General features: G+C 39.7%; 1 protein-coding gene across 1 annotated transcript in view; it reads right to left on the reverse strand.

The window, feature by feature from the left end:
- suclg2 (succinate-CoA ligase GDP-forming subunit beta) overlaps positions 1–19,175 on the reverse strand; it is a 125,668-nt gene that overhangs the window by 102,493 nt on the left and 4,000 nt on the right. The gene's annotated exons all lie outside the window — the stretch shown is intronic.

The raw sequence follows: 19,175 nt of genomic DNA on the forward strand, positions 1-19,175 counted from the left end.
GTTCTGAAGGGACCTTTGGCCCCCGGGGAATCTTCACATGATCAAATGTGGCCCTGACATAAAGCTTTATGCACATGCTCCACACGCTCCAGGGTTCACAGGGCGTTGAGCTAATGGGAGTGGCTAACAAAGACCCTGGTAAATTGCATCACTTCTGCTAGATCGACAGCAGACTGAGCTTAGAGGAGCAGCTTCAAGATGCATTCAAGAAACCTTGCGAATTTCATTACTTCTGCAAACACATAAAGTTCACTAAGTAAATGTTTGCTGCAGCCGACACCTAAAAAGATCTGCTGTTACAAATACAATCATTGTTAAAACCTTTGCTTTGTATATTTCCCACTGATTGACTTCAAATCGAACACTCATGCTCATCCTTGGTTTATTCTACAGGGTTTGGAATGATTTTTTTGGTGGAGTTTGTGTGTATGAAGACATTTTCTTAGCACAATGTAGTGTTTACGGGGGGAAAAAAGAACGAAAAAGATGGTGCTATGGCAAAAGCACTGTTTCCATGTAGATAAGTCTGCTCCACGAGCAGACAAAGGTCCTGTCAGCTCCCGCTGTTGTTGCTATTAAAAAGAAATTGGCTTTTTATAATGTGACAGAGAGACACAGGCAGTGGTAAAGGTAGATTCTCTCTGCACTTGTACTCACACACACACGACGTGCATATGTGTGTGAGTGCGAGCAATGTTTCTACAGAAAACCTCTTGAGGGAGTCGTTAAGAAGAGAAAGGCCATTAAAGTGATGTGAAAACAAGGATTGCGGGGTAAATTATGGTTCAGCATGTAAATGATGCTTCGGTGTGTATTTTCTTTTACCCAGTGAGGATTCAGCTAACATAATAACGTCAGGATTGCACTACATTATGTTGCTGACTAAGTGGACTTAAAGTGACCGGAGCTGTTAAGGAAATAAAAGACATTAGTGCTTCCAGGACAACAGGCAACATGACTAGGGACAAGCAGTAATGTAGGATATAATGACATCTTTGTGACACTGTTAATGTCTTTACTGTGACTTTATTTTTTTTACTTCACGGTATATACAACCATACTGATACTGCATCAATACAACAAAATCAAATGTTCCATCACGGCAGCGGCGCACAAGTCTGCACAGTCAATATTCATCACCGGCTTCTAAAGAGAAGTAGCCAGCTGCTCCAGTTTGGCTCTATACTTGACAGAAAGGAAAATTCATCATCACTGTGTGGACCAGCGCACAACTAAAATATGGCAATAGGATCACACGGTGCACCACACCTTGAAATTGAATCCGGGTCTAAACTGACGGACTAAAAACACGGCAGTCGTAAGAGGATTTATCTGAGCTCAAACAAGCAGGTGAGAGGGACGTGCCGATTTGGTGAGCCTAAAAGTTTCACCAGAGTCATAATATGACGTCACGTGACATTCATGGTGGAGAGATATATTTGATTAAATGGACAAGAGCTTCCTGTGGTAAGTGGGGCCTTCACATCCACATGGAAACACAACTTTCTCCATACAATCTTTTTCTTTTTTCACATCATCCTGTCAAGAAATATCTTCACGCACACCTGACGATGCCAGGCCTGTGTGAGGCACTGCCACAGAGATACATAAAGCTTGTCTCCACACACGAGAAGACGACGATGACGACGGTGAAGATGGCGACAGCAAATGCAAGAGCAAGAGAGGTGGGCAGCTCCAGCAGCTCCAGCAGCTCCAGAAGCTCCATCTTCAACATCACTGTCCCTCCTCCGCACGTGGCCAAACCATCTCAACCTTGACTCTCTTACTTTTTCTCCGCCTTATTTAGCTCAGCCTGAGCCATCCCTCGTTTCTAATCCGGTCCACCCTGGTCACTCCCAACTAAAATCTCAGCACCTCCGCCTCCGCCTCGACCTCCTGTCCTATAGACAGTGCCACTGTCTCCAAGCCATTCATCATAGCTGCTCTCACTGCCGTCCTATAGACCTTCCCTTTTTTCCTCCCATTGTTTTCACTCTGGGACCATTTTCCAAAAATAGCCTTTTAGGGCTCCCAAGACGTGGATAAATAGAAAAAAAAAGATACTATACAAAACTTTTCCAGATTCACCTAAACATGTTCTCTTGTGTGCAGATCTTAGTAAATGACACATTTGTGATGAAGCACTTTGGTACTGGAGATTAAGCGCTTTTGGAACTTCGGTAGGGAACGTTTTGAAGTGGCTTAAATCTGTTTTTCTTAGTGTTAGCCATTAACAGAAACAGTGTCATCATGATGATTAACACAGTATATGTCAATACCTCAGACAACCACGTTTCAAAACCCTGAACTATGAGCCTTACTGTAACTTTTTGTTTTAACCAATGTGTACTGTTTTGTAAATACCACTGGGGTTTTGCATTCCCAGTCTCATTGTAACCAATAAAATGACACTAAAGCCTTCAAATTCAACTATCAACTTTACGTTAATGTTGTTTTTTTTGGACTAAAATGACAACATGACCAAATGTAACTGCAAAAAATAAACCACAAGCTCAGATATTTGGACAAAAGACGTCTATGAAGCTGCAGCTTCCAACATGCAGAGCATTTTCCAATGGCCGAGAGTCGGCAGCGACGGCACTGGGCGTATATATGCGCCGCAGCAATAGTTTGTTGTTGTTTACACGAGGCACTTTCCTCATAAACACCCCAAACAAAGCTCCAAAACTTGTCAGTTCAGACGCACTTTTTGTGCAAAGCAATTCACGTTTGTGATATTCAGATTAGGGCTGTCTGGAGTAATAAAAACAATAACAGTATACAGTATGTTACCTTATAATATTCTCCCGCCACAGTCAAACACAAAGTTTGCCATAACACATTTCATTATATGAATATAATGATAGAAAGCACCAAAGCACAGTCGTGCTTCTGAATGACATTGCTGCAGTGTTCATGCATTTCAGTATAAATCACTTTTTCAATGTTCTAGCTGCTATTTGTGAAATGTTTCCCCGCGTTTAGCTCATAAACACCCACGAATAACAAGGGCTGCAGTTAGTAATTGATCATTGATTGAATCATCAACTATTCTAATGATGCCAGTACAAATGTGTTGGCCATACGTTGATGCTTTTGGTGTCTTTATGTGAACGGTTAATGTGTGTCAGCGTGATCTTTCATCTGACATTTTCTTAAGTCAGATTTAGACCAAAAAAAAAAAAAAGAGGACTGACAGATGGAGACATGCACCCTGGCAGCCAGCAACGCTGATCCTCCCAGGGGGGGCCGTTTGAATGGCAAGGGAAGTAAATGTTTACAGAGAGAGGAGGCCCTGCAGGAACCTGACAGCAGTCAAATGAGTCCACAACACACAGAAAACCCGCTCTGCAGCTTGTTAAGGCTGTTTGTGTAGGTTCCGCTAAAATGGACATGTGGGAATAGAATAGAATAACTGGTAGAAAAAGGTTTGAGCTCTGTTTTGGACACTGGGAATTCTGCTCAAAAGGTAGACAGACTGATCTGTGCATCTGTGCAGAGATGTATTGATTATCAGAGAACTGTTGTATCGATATTATTGGTATCGTGGACCATGTATCGTGTACTGTATCATATTGTGAGGTTCCCTGTGATTTCCACCCCCAATATAATATAAGATAAGATATCTATTGGTTTGAGTATATTTACAACAAGCTTATTGATTTGTCAGCTTTTTAAACGTGGCATTTTCATGTTTCTTTGCTCCATAAAACAAATATATAATTGAAACTGATTAATAAAACAAGACATCATCAAGTTCAAGTCAGGCTTTTAGCTAGCAGGGCGTGTGGGCGTCCTGGGGACGGGGAAAAGAATAAGGAAATAGACGCCCTACTTTTAGGCAAGACGCCCTATTTTTTCCTCCCGTGTTTTTCGCAGTAACTTTGGAGAATGTGATCAAAAGTGGAATATCTGGCCTCTCTGTAACCTTTTTCGTGGGAAGAAACGCAGGTAAACTCGAGTTTTTTGGCTTCTTTGGTGGTAATAACTGTCGGTGTCCCGGGGGAAAACAACAACAAAAACAAATGTCCGGCGAGAACTGTAGTGAGGACGGGGGCGCATGACCAATCTGAAGAAAATGGCAAAACGGAGATCAAAATTTGTCTGGTTCCTTTGAATAATAGGAAGCCTTAACTTTTAAAAGGTCGATAAATGGATGTTGTTTGTGGAGAACAGTGTGCTTAATTCCCACTATTGACATATTTACAGTATAAAATGAAGGCTTGTTATGTGCTGATATAAGAGGAAGAAGACAGACAGTAATCTCCAGCTTCTTACAGAAGAATCATTTAAGAATTGTTATTCCACAAAATTTGCAAATGAAAGTGTTAACGAACAAAAATGGACACCCTCTAAAAAAATCCGAGCTAAAAGCCTGTTTCGAGTCACATGAGAATCTATCATCGTCGTCATCGGCGATGAAAGACAGGCCCTCAATTTGACACGTAGTCAAACCTGATGCGTTTTGAACACAACCAAAATGCCAGGATGGATTGGCAGGTTGTGTTTTCATAGAAAGGAATACATTTCTTTCCCATATGGAAGTCTCCTGTCATGCTGTCATGAGAGCTGGAGTGCAGGGAGAATGTTAATAGAATGTTGTGTGGCACAGCGATGGCTGGTGTTGGCATGAACTCTGGATCTGTGGCTTTGTTTTGAGTGGAAACACATTTTCAGCTCTGGTTGGTTTGAGAATTAAAAAGGTTTGACTTGGCTGATCTGTATTACACCGACACTGTCAAACTAATTAACTACTAATAGCCATTAAGGGTGGATGGGGGGTTATTGTCTAATCCCTCCAACATATAACGCTTCAGAGATGCTGAGCAAATACACTCCCTTTTATCCCCTCCACCATTCTGTTCCTATTCATTCCCCCTCATGAATGATGGAGTGACTGGGTGAAGACTCAAAAAAAGGAATGGAGTGGCCTTGTCGTGCCCCATGCACCAGTGAATCCAAATGCAGCCCGGGAAACGTGTGCAGTCTTCTCATTGTTTTTCCAACTGTTATCAAATATGTTTGATTTTTCCTGATCAGCTCTTCTGTCTTTGATTATTAATCGACAACTAAGTTAACTGTCAACTATTCTGACAATCAGTTAATCAGTTTGAGGGATTTTTTCTGCTCCCAGCTTCTTAAAAGTGAATCTTTTCTGGTTTATTTGCTCCATGTAACAAAGAAATCATGAAAACTGAATCATTTTGGTTCATTTCCAGGTTTGAGTTAACACTGATCAACATTTTTAACATTTTATGACATTTTATGGGCCAAAGAAGTTATTTGATAACCTGTTTAATTTTTAGTTTATACATTTATTATTCTGTATTTATTGAAAACACTGTATATAATCAGTGTAGATATAAAACATAGATGACTGAATTTCGAGTAAATATTTATATATAGGCCAAATAGTTTGGTATCAAATATCAGCTGACCTGATTTCTAGCTATAGAATATCACCGTCTAAATACAATATCAGATAGAAATGGTTCTTCTGTGTGAAGATAAGAGGAGATGGAGTTTTACAAACATCCTAAAATAACAGCTGATGCTAATTGCAGAAGTCAAGTGAAGCTGCAGGTGTCCCTGCCGGCACTGACGGTTACCGTAGGCAAAACTCCGGGGAGTGAGAAAAGAACCAGGGGCACTTTTTTTTACTTCGTACCAGACCCAGAGAAAGTCTGAATCAAAGAGAAGATGGGCTTTTACTTGGCAGCAGCAATATTCAGTCACTTCACAAACTATACTATAGTATACCTGACTTTGTGCACACTTTACTACGGTTGTAGATTTTCTTTTAAATAGTTTCACTCAGTAACTCATTACATATACAAAATGTATTCATAAGTTTTCCCTGAAATGTAGGACTGAATGTTTTTTGGGAAAATATCTAATAGTAATTTATACACACTAACATTTTTCAATGTCAAGGTGTGGGCCAATATTTATCTATTAATATTTTTTGGCTTCTCCCTCTCTAGGGGTCGCCACAGCTGATGATCTGCATATTTGATTTGGGATTTGAGATTTTTATGTTGGACGCAACCATTTGTCCGGGCTTGGGACCTGCACTAGGACTACACTGGATGTGGTCCCCCAAGTAGCAGGGGTCAATTCAGAATGTCCACTTAACAATGAGCAATAGGCATTGAGTACCTTGCTCAGGGTGATCCTAGCCCTTGACCTGGCAGGGATTCAAACCAACAAGCAATTCCCTGTAACTTACAGAGCAATCGGAAATAGACGTTCTAGGTTATTGTGGTGTCTTGCAATTTTAGCATCCATCAGAAGCCCCATGGACAAATATTTTGAAAACATTTTTGGCTAAGGTTTGGTTCAGTGACTGGGTCACGAGTGCCTGACTACACGTCTGTAAACAAGAAAAACAAACATTGAGAGAAGGCCACTCAGATGGGCAGTGGGCCTTTAGGTAAGAACCATGCAACCAAACATCTACATTAAGAGATGATCACTTGTCGTATTGTGATATTATTGGTATCGTGGACCACGTATTGCGACGTACCCTGCGATTCGACCCCTAATCACAGCAATACTAAAATGACAAAACTCTGCATTTCAGGGGCAAGAATGAGAAGAAAAAAGAACAAAAATCAACTGAAACACAATGATCAAGGAATGCAGAGGCAGGATAACACTGAAATGTCTTTTTCCAGTGTTTCAAAAATACTTCCATACCCAGTTTCTCATAAATTATGCAACTCTTACAGACAGAATAATACTGATAATAATGATCATACGGATCAAATTGCCACCTTTGGACTGATATCCCTGCTGAGTCTCCCTCCTGTAGCGAGCACTATCATTCAATCATGACCACGGTTAAAGCTACCCAATAGTGAACCCATGACTCTGCTGCAGTCATGACAGGAGGAGGACTTATCCAACGCTGCATGTCTGACTTGGGGGTAATAAAAAGCATCTGAGTGGTAGATGGCACTGAAGCAGCAAGGCAGGCAGGCAGCTGGCTCCCAGTCTCCTGAGACACTCTCTCTACAGTAATTATCATCATCAGTGCTCTAGAGACAACACTACGCACTCCCTCTGCCTAACTCTACTTAATATACACACACAAGATGACAAGAATAGATATGCACGGGCTGTGCTGTGCTCACCGTTGACGAGACAAAAACCTCAAAAACAAAAGTTTGTATGATCTGACATGAGAGTCCTGGATGGGATTAAGTATTCACACACAGCAAACTTCGCTACACACAAAAGCACTCAACATCTTTCCTCAGGAACGTATCCAAGTGAGGAGAAGTGGGACACAATGATGAACGGCGTCATCCTTCCATCCATATGTAGAGACAGAGGAGAAACAGACAGTGTGTTGAGGCCTGGCTTTCCTCAGCAAGTCAGGGCCTCATGAAAAATGCATGCCAAGAATCAGTAAAAGAATCGGAATCAGATTCATTGGGCGGGTGTGACTTTTCCAATTTCTTTGTGCAAAAAGACAGAAAAAGGACAACAAAAACTAAACAAATAAGTTAAACATGAAGATAACAAATAACAAACTCGATATTATTTCAAATATGGGATGGAAAGTTCACGTTGTAATTATCTGTGTGTTTATCCCATCCTAATCGACTGAGTGTTAAAATTGTTAATATAACAATGGAAATTATGACATTTGTATTAGGAAACCAGTGACATTAGAAATGAGTTTGAATGTGGGAAAAAGTCACAGGCCTATTCAGTATTTATGTGACACCACTCTAATAAAAGTAGTCTCCATTTTGTTTGCCGTCACTTTGAACGCACAGTTACACAAAAAGACTTTTAATACAAAAATCAAACTCAGCATAGAAGAAAAGAAGCCAAAGTCATATTGAGGAAGAACCGCGGCAGAGTTTTGCTTTCAGCAAGCTCGCAGCGTGAGTCTTGACATTCAGTGAGTGATCTCAAAATGTCACAGCAATAATCTGTAGTAAAGGTGAATACAGACTTTTCTCTTTGTTGGAAAAGAGCTTTTTCGTTTTAAGAGTGCATTCAGTAAGATCTTAACAGTGTTTTTGATAGTTATTTTGTAACTTTGGGAATACTTGCATAGCGAGGTTTGGATCAGTGTGAGTATCGAGATCATCAACATCAAACAGGCTTTTGTCTGAAGTTATTTCTGGTAAACCAGAAAATATCTGACGAATGATAAAGCACAGATCACTGGAGTAGAGCTGTGCAAGGTGTTTATTTGTTGTTGACAGATGTCAGTTGGATTAAATTTAAATAAAATCTCTAAATTATATCAAAGTACTGCAATTAGCTCAACAGTTTTGATGAGAATGCATGCATCCTGGCCAGGGAAGACAGATGGTTTGAAAAGCCTCGTTTACACCAGACGTTACAATGCAGTTCAGTTTACAACGGTGAGGTTCCCAATGATACACCCAAATCTGGTTTGTGCTTTCACCACGGGCCGAGTGGGTTTGACAGTGATAGCGGCATTCGCTACATAAATAGCATGATCTTATCAACCCGGCATAGGAAGAAGAACATTACACAGTTACCAATGGGTAACAACGAAGGAAATCCAGCATTTAATCTTCTTTCCTCTTGAAATTTAGCTGTTTATCACAAGAACACAAGCTTTGTTCCATGGAAATTAGTCATTTCCATCATGGTACGGTTCGGTTTGGTACAGTCTGGATCAGTAAAGACCTGGGTCCATAAAGCACCCTTTACTTGGTTGGCGGGGTGTGGGCTGTGCCCGATACCCGCATCAGCCAAGATACAGCATGACAACGACAATGAAAGAGGACACTGAACGCTACACATCAGATAACCAACCCAATCGGCTGTCATGGGTGGAGCCAGGATAGATCCACCCTGACTGTACCATTTCACTCTGGTACCCCAAGTGAAGGGTGCCAAAAATGGAATGGGCTGGTTATTTTGGTACTATTCCTAATAAGAATACAAAAAATATGTACTGTACTGCATCAAGCAGAACCATTCCATCAATCCACACAGCTTGCGACGAGTTTAATAACATTTAACAATATTACGAGTATATAGAGTTTTATATAAGGGTGAATGGAGTGTGGAGTGGAAGCAAGCACTAACCAGCTGCTATCTCACAAATTGAGTCCTCAGGTGGGAGGCATTAATACAGGAGATATAAGGTATACCACCATTCGACCGAAATAATCCATATATCATTTTTAGTCCCCATCGTTCACCCCAAAATAGCAACTCCCAAAGACATCTCCTGAAACTAAATTCACTTGACAAGCATAAGTTAAAAAAAGAACAAAAGGAGTAGTGGAAACTTTGAAATATGCTGAATAAACTATGTCACCATACGGCCACTCTCTCTTCATAGAGCACTCAGATTGGCACTGCCGTCCCACAGAGGACGGGCAGTGCTAAAGCAGCAGCTGCATCAGGTTTCCATGTCCTTGAATCATTTGTCCCGACATATGTGAGGCACCATCCAATATTCCAGGACTTTTTTGGGCCGTCCCATATGGTATGAAGCACAAGATCGCGCAACATCCGAACTCCTCCAAAGAGGCACCAAGTGTGCCATCTCATGTTTGGTTGAGAGCAAGATGAGCAATGTTAAACCACACTTGTTGTGAGGAGAGTCATTGCCGTGACAGGATGACTGATCTCGGCACTTTGCAAAGTAATTTTAAGACGCATCACTCACGACTCCGTCGTTTGCCCTTCTGTTAAACTTAAGGAGTCAATATCCCAAGGCAAATTCAAAGTGGTCGTCTTGATCCCTGTGAGAGAGTGGAACAATGTCAAAAAGTCACGGTCTAACAGAGTTGTCCTGGCTCTGCTGAAAATTTATTACAGCCATAAGCCTTAATTTACAGGGGAAGGTTACAAAGCAGGCAATCACCTTTGATCGGGCCCATAAACAGAAGCCAGTCAATGCTGCGCTGCTCGTCAATCTGCCACTCAGAAATTCAAAGGGTTGAAAGCACAGGTCAGACAGATCATTTGTTTCTTGGGTGGACATAAACCCAGTCAGGGATCAGGAAAGTTATGATTCTGCTCTGGCAGTTCTCAAACTAAGCGAAAATTATCTCTGAACTGGGGCTGTTTAACTGACTGAAGACATCAGTGATGCAGGTTTAAAGAATCCAGCTCAGTCGATCATTCAATAACAGAAAGATGTGGGGCTGAGTAGTAATTAATTATGAATACATGTAGTTTTTAGATCATTAGAGTGGATGACAAACCAATACCAAAGATTAATTAGATGACTTAGCAAGTGATTTGGAATATGAAAGGTTATTTTGTGATAAATATTTTAATTTTTCATTAAATCCTCATAGTAATACCGATATTGGAGCTCAGTTTTGGAATAGTGGATTGGGCTTTGGTTGATTTTTTTTTTTGATTTTCATCTGTCTGTACATTCACATTATTGGCAACTGAAAAGTTTCAACGTTAAACTCCGTTGACCCGGTAAAAAAAAACTCTCCTAGCACAATCACGATGCTGCCCCAGTTGGCAAATGACTGGAGAAAAGTTCGATCTCATACACGGCACCGACTATAGCCAACGACTTTCCTTAGCAGCAGATAACAGTAGTCGGCATCTTCATTGACAAAGGAAACTGGAAGAACTATTCTGCAGTGGGTGGCAAATATTCAGCATCTGTTTATCTTGTTTGGTCGCCACACAGACAGACAGACTCATGATAGCACAGCGACTTCATGTAATAGTTTTATTCAGGCCCAAATGTCAGCATTCAATGAGAAACTTATAGAGTAAATGTTAATTTTAACTCCATGTCGAGGCTCTTCTTGTCTGGAGCTAACACAGCAAGCTCTCTCATTGAAGGTTCAACATGCTGAATATGCCATAAAGCTGTTGGCAGAGCTCCTGTAGATACAGACAGTTGGACTGTTCTGTGCTGGGGTTTCATGTAGTTGAAGCTGGATAGTAGTTGAAAGTCTCTCTCTCTCTGGAGCCTACACTCTTATCACGAGTTGTTTCTGAGTCAAGCACTGTCACTCACTGTCCCTCTCCACAGCTCGGCCTGCTCCACTTCTCAACACTCATTCTTTTAAATAATCAGTTACAGACCACTTCATCTTCAGCACACGGTAACGGTGAACTGGACGGTGTCACGAGGAATGTGCTGGCAGACAGCGTAGGTTGGGAAACACCCACAGAGGCAGTGAAGAAGGAGAAGAAGTACTGCTTTCAGTTCTAAGGACCAATACAGCACTAGGATGGGAATCACAGAGATTGTATCAGTACAACTACTAGATACTACCAGATGTACAATAACCGTATTGGCCAAATATATATATATATATATTCCAATAAATAAGAGATAAGACCACAATAAATCATACTTGCTGTATGCACAGAGTAAGAATATATTGTTCGTATGGTCAGTATTTTTAACTGTCCATTAGGTTTTCTGAATTTACCCAAAACAGCTTAATCTACCTCTGTTCTAGATGCTCCAACAATTATGCTAACACTTAGCCCTCGAGCCAATCCCAGCAGACAGGGGGTAAGAAGAGCTACCCTAACTTTAACAAAGTAAAGAAAAAAAAATTACTTTACTGTTGCTAACACTAAAATTAATTCAAATAATTCAAACTAATGTGTTGTTTTTAAGTCAGTATTGATGAAGTTGGTAAGTATCTTTTAAAAAATATGTATTATAAGGTTGCACCACATGCATATAACTAGGAATGAGACAGTGTTTATATGTATATGTTTGGGGTTGTGTTTTAACTTACAATTATTATATTTACCATTGTTGTTTTACACTTCCGTAAAAAATTAAGTAGATCTCAGTTTACCATAAAAGTACAGTCAAGTAATTCCAAAGCATTTGAAACCATTTTCAAAGTTTGCAGCCAATTTGTACAATCATCACAACAATATTTAGATTATACTGCAATTGCTTTACTCAAGATCATCCGAATAGAACACAGGAATTTTTTATATTGTCCAATCTCTACATGGAACTGTGTTCATGTCGATTCTAATTACACAAGGTCTGTTGAGTTTTCAGGCTGTTTTCTTTGTTTAAAAGATCATAACACCTGTGTTCTTTAAATAAAAACTAGCATGTACCACATTTTAGCAATTTGGTTTTAAATCCAAAACCCATTTAGAAAGAATACAATTTAAAATATTAAAGGCGATGATTAAGGAGGATCATGGTTTAAACTTTACCGTCAATGGATATAATCCACATATTTCAATGTCAGAGATTAGTCAACACCAATCATTTTAATACTAGAATCATTTCTATTTTCATTATTACTTAACACAGTCAGAGGTTTTCACGACTGTATTTTTTAATTGTTCATCAAAGTGTGCTAGTTATAAATAGTTATTTGCATTAGAATATAGAGTGGTTGATTTTGATGGTATCTCATGTGTTAATGCAATCATCTTTTCAAATCTGGCAAATTTTGATATCACTAGTCAAATCATAATTGTCAAAAAAAATTAATCACATTTACACATTTTCTCCAATCATTATGCCCTAATTTATGCAAAAGCAAACCATGCACTCCATATGTTTACGACCAACCCGAGCAGTTTCCTGATTAGCCAATCAGTATGCTAATTCTTGCGAGCTAATTGTCATTTTATTTATCATCCGGGTTTATTTAATTAGCACTCTCGCCATCACATCAAGACTTTACAACGTCAAACCATCAGATGCATTTGCAGACTGTAAATTTGGGATTTGATGAGGTCATTACAATTTTAACAATCCACATTTTTTCTCCCATGTCTGAGGGAAGAAAAAAGTCTAAATACAAAGCAACAGGCCCGGCAACAAGAGATGTGTTCAATGAAGAACAACAGCAGACATGTTGAAAGGGCTGCTGTGATTGATTACGGAGAAGACACATGCTAAGAAGATGCTGCTGCTGAACAAGTCCATCAATACCCAATCGGACACCTGAGCAGGAGCCTTCATCACTCAACGTCCTTCAGGAGTCAATAAAAAGTAACAAATTCCCATTATTATCATTCAGTGGTGTTTTATTCCAGCCGTTTATGAATTATAAATACAGATATGGCTTTTAGATGCACTGTAAAGAGACGCATTAAAGAATTACAGAATGATAGCGAGTGTATATAACATATACCTTACGCACAAGACAAAACCTCCACTTACTCACAGGCCATAATCATTAAAAAGTGTTCAATGGCAAAACATAAAGCAGCCCTAGTATTGGGAACATTTTGGCATGTGTATACAGGTCTGGTTTTTAAGTCTTTATAAAATTAGGGAGGGCTATTGCGCTTTGCATGACTGAGTCAAACAAAAAAAGCTCCAATCATGTGGACATTGCAAATTTGCATTGATTTTGCGTCCATGACACCATGACAAGAACAAGAGAAAGCTACAGCTCCATAATCAATGTTTAGGAACAGGGTGTCAAAATGAACGGGAACATCCTTTAGACTCTAATATCTTGAGGACTAAATGTGCTCGTAGTGAATGTTCGTCTAGTAATCACAGGCTATTGCCTGTCTATCAAAATCTACTTGGTGTGTGTTGTGCACTGTCCTTTCTACCAGCACTTTTGACAGTGAAAGTCAAGCCAAAAGCCAAATAGTGCGTTAAATTTTTAGTCAGAACTTCTGAGGTAATTTCTGAGGTAACTGGGTTGTTCCGAACTTGGATTTCCAACTCGGAAACTCCAGCGACCTCACTAACAACAACGACATGGGATTCAATGATGGCTACCACCATACAAAACGCTGCTACTTTTACAATTAACAGTGCCTCTGTCGTATTTGGTATTAAGTAAATCGTCCACATAGTGGTGTGAAATGCCATGTAGAACATCGTTATTGCCTGGTATTGCTAACAAGTTTCCGACTTCTCAACTGAATCCAAGTGAACTCGAGTTCTGATGTCATGAAAACGCGTGGCGAGAGTTTCTCCACTCAACCCTACCTTTCCCAAGAATTTCGAAGGAACTACGGTGGCCTTCACATACCAGAAAGAATGTCATTCCTCACTTGCATACTTCAAAACATGAGAGGCACACTCTGGCTGTTTGTCCATTTGACTTACACAAACACAGACTTATGGGTAGTATACTCACCCTTTGCCAAAAAAAACCTCCTATAAGTTAAAAATTTGGCCTTTAGAACTTGCTGAAAAGTTTTCAGTTCTTTTTTCTACCTTTCACTAACATGACATTTTAGTAGGGATGGGCATTGAAGGCAAAAACACTATTTGAAAAAGTTCTATCTAAATCTTAATCTAGCTAATTAGCATATATTGGATGTTTGGATAGCATGGGACTGTACATTTTTATCTGTCTGATATCTGATCTGGTGATTTTGGCTAATAGGAGTCCAATACCAATGATGAGCATCGTATTGGCTCATCCCTAATTTTACAATAAGAATTTTTCTTAAAATAGATTTAGGGAGGAAAATAATACCAATACATCAATATATTGTTTTGTCAGATTCTTACCAATAAACAGTTTTTCTAACCTCAGTGAGGGGATGACTGGAGCTCCCAGAGGCACTGAATATCTCATGTTATGAAGCTGTATCCCCTCCACATGTCTGGTGAGGTTAAAATCCTCATTATTTTATCATGGCTAGACCACAACCTCTTCAAAATGACACTGCCTAATTAGCGACGACGCATGACTGCAGAGTTAATTAACCAGAATGCTCCTTAAGGGACATTATCAAATGTTTAAGAAATTAATACACTGCCAATTCACCAATTCTCTGTAATTGATTTGTTCCCATACAGGTTATGAACTCCCAACTTCCCAATCCATTTAGCTAACCGTCCAGAAAAAATAATTTTAAAAGGGGGGGTGTTAGGGTTGGACTTTTTTAGTGTCCACTTCTAACAGCAGAGGCTGAGTCAACGAGAGCAATACTCACAACGCCTATCAAAGTCATTGCCATGCTGATTGTAGTTGAGTGCTTTCCTGCTAACGAGGTGGCAGTTTGCTACTTAGCAGCCACTCATAAATACAGGCGGTCGCGCGATTAGACAAGCACAGTGTGCAGTGAGCTGTGATGGAGATGACACACTGTAAAAGGAGTGAAGGAGGCAAAGAAGCAGTGTCGATGTGGATTTTCTGCATAAACAGGCCAGTGTGAATCACAGGCATATTTCCACTTAAATCCATGCCATGTAGCAATAGCACGCCTCATGAAGCATTAATGGGCTAATTCAGGAAGCCATCTAGTCCGTTCTTCTTTATTCAATCATGTGCTTAACTGCTGATGGCAGAATATTTCCATCTCCACTTCTCACGTGGTAACATTTCAGCAGACAATTAAAAAAATGTTCACTAAGAAAATCAAAGTTTAGAAAAAAAAAGTCTTAAAAACTGAAAACTCATTTGTAAATCAGATATGTTTGTTGTCCCTGGATATGAATGTGAGTAAGGCCAATTAACTACTGCACAACATGCATACAGTATCTAAAATTTATCATAGATTCTATATCAATATATGACAAAAGATGTGTATTATACATATCACAAAGTCTGCTTGAAATGTGATGAATGGATATTGTTCCTTTGCTAGTTTTGTCAGGCCAAGAGCCATAAAGGGTTAATGAATATTTGGCAGCCTAGCACACTTCACACTGGAATGTAATTATGTTCACATTTACTTTATATTTATTCATTTATTTGGTCAGATGCCTATGTATTCAGTTCAAGTATGCAGGTAATAAGATAAGTTAATGTTAAAAGCTGCATGAAATATTTAATGGGGAAATTAAGATGTTAAACTGTTTTTAATAGAAACTTGCTTTTTCTTTCCCCCAGAGTCTGCAGCAACCAAAGGTAGAAAGATATTAACTAGGGATGAACCGATTTCCAGATATTCATGGAGTTTGACCTACCGATACTGATTCCAATTTCATTTTTTTCAAACCACTTTACAGCACACACAGAGATTTGGTTTTCTATCTTTTCTTTAATATAAAATTATAACATAGAAATACAACTAACCTTTCAGTCATGTCATGTCTGTTAAAAGAAATGGAACAGGTTAACAGATAAATTCTTCAACACTAACTTAAGGTGCACACATGTTATGGAATAACCATTCTTTTCAACCTAAAAAGCACTTTTGGAAAAGTAAACTTCTGTATGAAAACAGATGTAAGAGCCAGGTAATTTCATCTATACAACTAATACACAACTTTGGGGTGAAAATGATGTCACAGAGCCAAGTCCACTAGCTTGCATGCTACATGTCTTCTGTTTTTCGTGTATTTCTGTGGCAGTGTTTTGTGTATGAAGACGTTTCTCAAAAACGCTTAAAAAAAGTATCTAAGAAAAAAAAATAGATAGTGTACACAATGAATCTCAGTTTCCGTGTGGATGAGGACTCTGTGTGTAACTTCTGTTGGCAAAACACTGCTCATGTCACGACCCTGATTCTGTTTGAGCTGCCGAACAATGGTGTTTTGAACCCTGGTGTTGTTTCTTTGTTCATCCGTAATGATACCAGAAGTTGTGTCAACCACAGGGAACTATTGACGTAAAGCTCATACTATTTGCTCTCATTACTGCGACCATCCACTATATCTTTGCCTTTAAAAGGCGAAGGTCGTACTCCGGTCATTGATGCGTGAAGTGAGAAATGACATCTGTCTGTCAGAGATCCGGGGATAGAAGAGTGGAGCTGAGACAGAGGAGCTGAGACAGAGGCGCGAGCAGCGGAGCATGGCTGCAGGATTTAGATCAGTGAGATTTGCATCATTGGCAGGTCTTCAGGCAGGGCAGGTCTAATCTCCTGCAGACAGGCTTAAGAAAGGAAAACCTGACTGTTGTGTCTCTGCAGATAGGGATTGCAGTAATTAGCATAGTTAATAAGAGAGAGAGTGCGGAGTCATATTCAAAAGGTGTTGACTCTGAAGGGGAAGATAACACAGGAATAGGAGAAGGCAGCAGAATCAAGAATGCACAACTATATTGAAGTTAATTTCCATGGACTAGACCATTTATGAACTTTGCCACAGGCATCTACCGGGAGCTACATCAAATAATTTGCTATAACGGCAATTATACTTGTGGCTAAAGTGATTTCATGATGTCACCATAGTTGTGCAATTGATGTTACAAGTAAAAAAATTCCAAAACCATTTGGAGAGTTGTACCTCACAGTACGATATGCGATACATGGTCCACGATACCAATAATATCACAATACAACGATTCTGTGATAATCAATATATTGCAAGACAATCATACAGCGATACATCACGATATCTGTCCAACTGAAGAAAACAAGTGCAGAATTTCCCTATTTATTCACAACACAGAGAACAAAGGTCATAAAGTCTATGTATTGAACGTGGATGGAGCATCTCTTACGGTAGCTTTCTCTTCCATTATCCAGCTCTAAACTCCCTCTTCTTCGGCCAGGTAACTTTCACTCACATTTCCCCCCTTATTCATTTGAGCAGCGCCGCCGTGAGGAGACATGAAGTAGTGACGCCCAGTGAGAGACGGTTTACTTGTTAATTGAAATATCGATACTCGCCCTGGCATATCGATTATCATACAAGGAAGGACGACGATATATATCACTTAATTCATATTTTGACCTACCACTTACGATCCATTAGTTGATTATCAATCCATAACTAAATCAACTCGTGAGTGAAAACCCAGTATCGGACTGATACAGATACCGAGTATTGTAATGAATTACAGCTGTCAACAACCACTGAGATTGTTCCCTTGGACAATTATCTGCCCTGCTCTCACATTTCCTTCATAATCTTCATTGGACCAACAGCACAACTCAAGCTGACAGGAGCGTATTCACTTATTGCATTCCCCTATTTCAGGGGCTGCCAATGTTTCCTAATGACTGCAGCCCTTCTAAATTATTGAAAAAGCATAAGTACCTCACCAGCTACAGAAACGGCTATTAACCTTGTTGAAGTGATATTCAAATCCAGTTAGAGCTAACTTTGTCCTCCAGTATCCCTCGCGGGGAGGAAATGTAAATGTGTTCGTGCTGAGACAGATGGGGAAACCGCCCGCCGTTTGAAGTTTGAGCAAAAGAAGGCATTGCAAGCAGAGGGCTCTCCACCCTCCTCTGTAAAATATTCAGGACCGAGTCTCATTGAGCTACCTTTCTTCCCAGCATCTCCCATCAAACCATGCTGGGTTTCAACACTGTTAGCGTATTACTAAGCAGGAGCACCTTACAATTTAAAAAAATTAAAAAAACTTAGCAAACGTTTACACATTCACCACAGTGCAGCGACACTGAAAAACAGCCTGAGGATTATCTCGCTGTGCAGACAACAATTCGGAAAGATTTGATTTATGAGAGAACAAGAGAGAGAGAGAGAGAGAGAGAGAGAGAGAGAGAAACTAAACATTTCATTTCCACTTTTAAAAGCATTGGGAAGCTTAACCATCTTAATATTGCCATGTCCATGTCTATAAATCATCTCAAACTGAATCCCTCACTGTCAAAGCTGATTTGATTCTATGGTAGCGGTCATCGCTGTAGACCTGATTCTGCAAGGGTTCACATTTTAGGAACCTGCCACAGTTCTGTTACTAGAAGTATTAAGTGTGAGTGACCTTCCTTGGTAGTTTTTTTTTGGTAAACGGGAGGTCCTTGTTTGACTTCTTTTGGTCTCTCAGGGATGAAACTCTGAGAAATCAGCAGATTTTGTGAAAGTTTTTCTGGCTATCCACTTCTGTTTCTGTCCATGACCTTCCCTCAGTTTCCTTTATATCATCTTGAATAACACATCTTGAGTATCCACTTTGTTTGCCGGTTTCCCTTGGGCCTTGCTGCTGACATGAAGATTTCATCGCTGTAAAAAAATGGCGTGATCTTTGGCATTTTGAAAGGAACGACGTGATTGACAGTTGGTCTTTATGTTAGCAAGAGTCCGAGGTTGACAACTCAATCAACACGTGTATGTAATAGACCAATGACATGTCTTATGGTTCTATTTCATTTAGGTTTCACAAAGCCAGAGCTGGTTATGTTTTTAATAGTAAATATATATTTCCTGTACTTCCTGGTTTTAATGTAATAAAATCTAAAAAATTATAATATATGAACACTGCTTGATCAACAAGTCTACTTATGGCCTCAAACGTCGCCCACACAAGCTATGACAGATTATTTCAGTAATGTTTTGATAGACACCACACAGCAAGGGTCAGGTC

This window comes from Solea solea, chromosome 6 (assembly GCF_958295425.1).
Source record: "Solea solea chromosome 6, fSolSol10.1, whole genome shotgun sequence".
NCBI classification, from domain to species: domain Eukaryota; kingdom Metazoa; phylum Chordata; class Actinopteri; order Pleuronectiformes; family Soleidae; genus Solea; species Solea solea.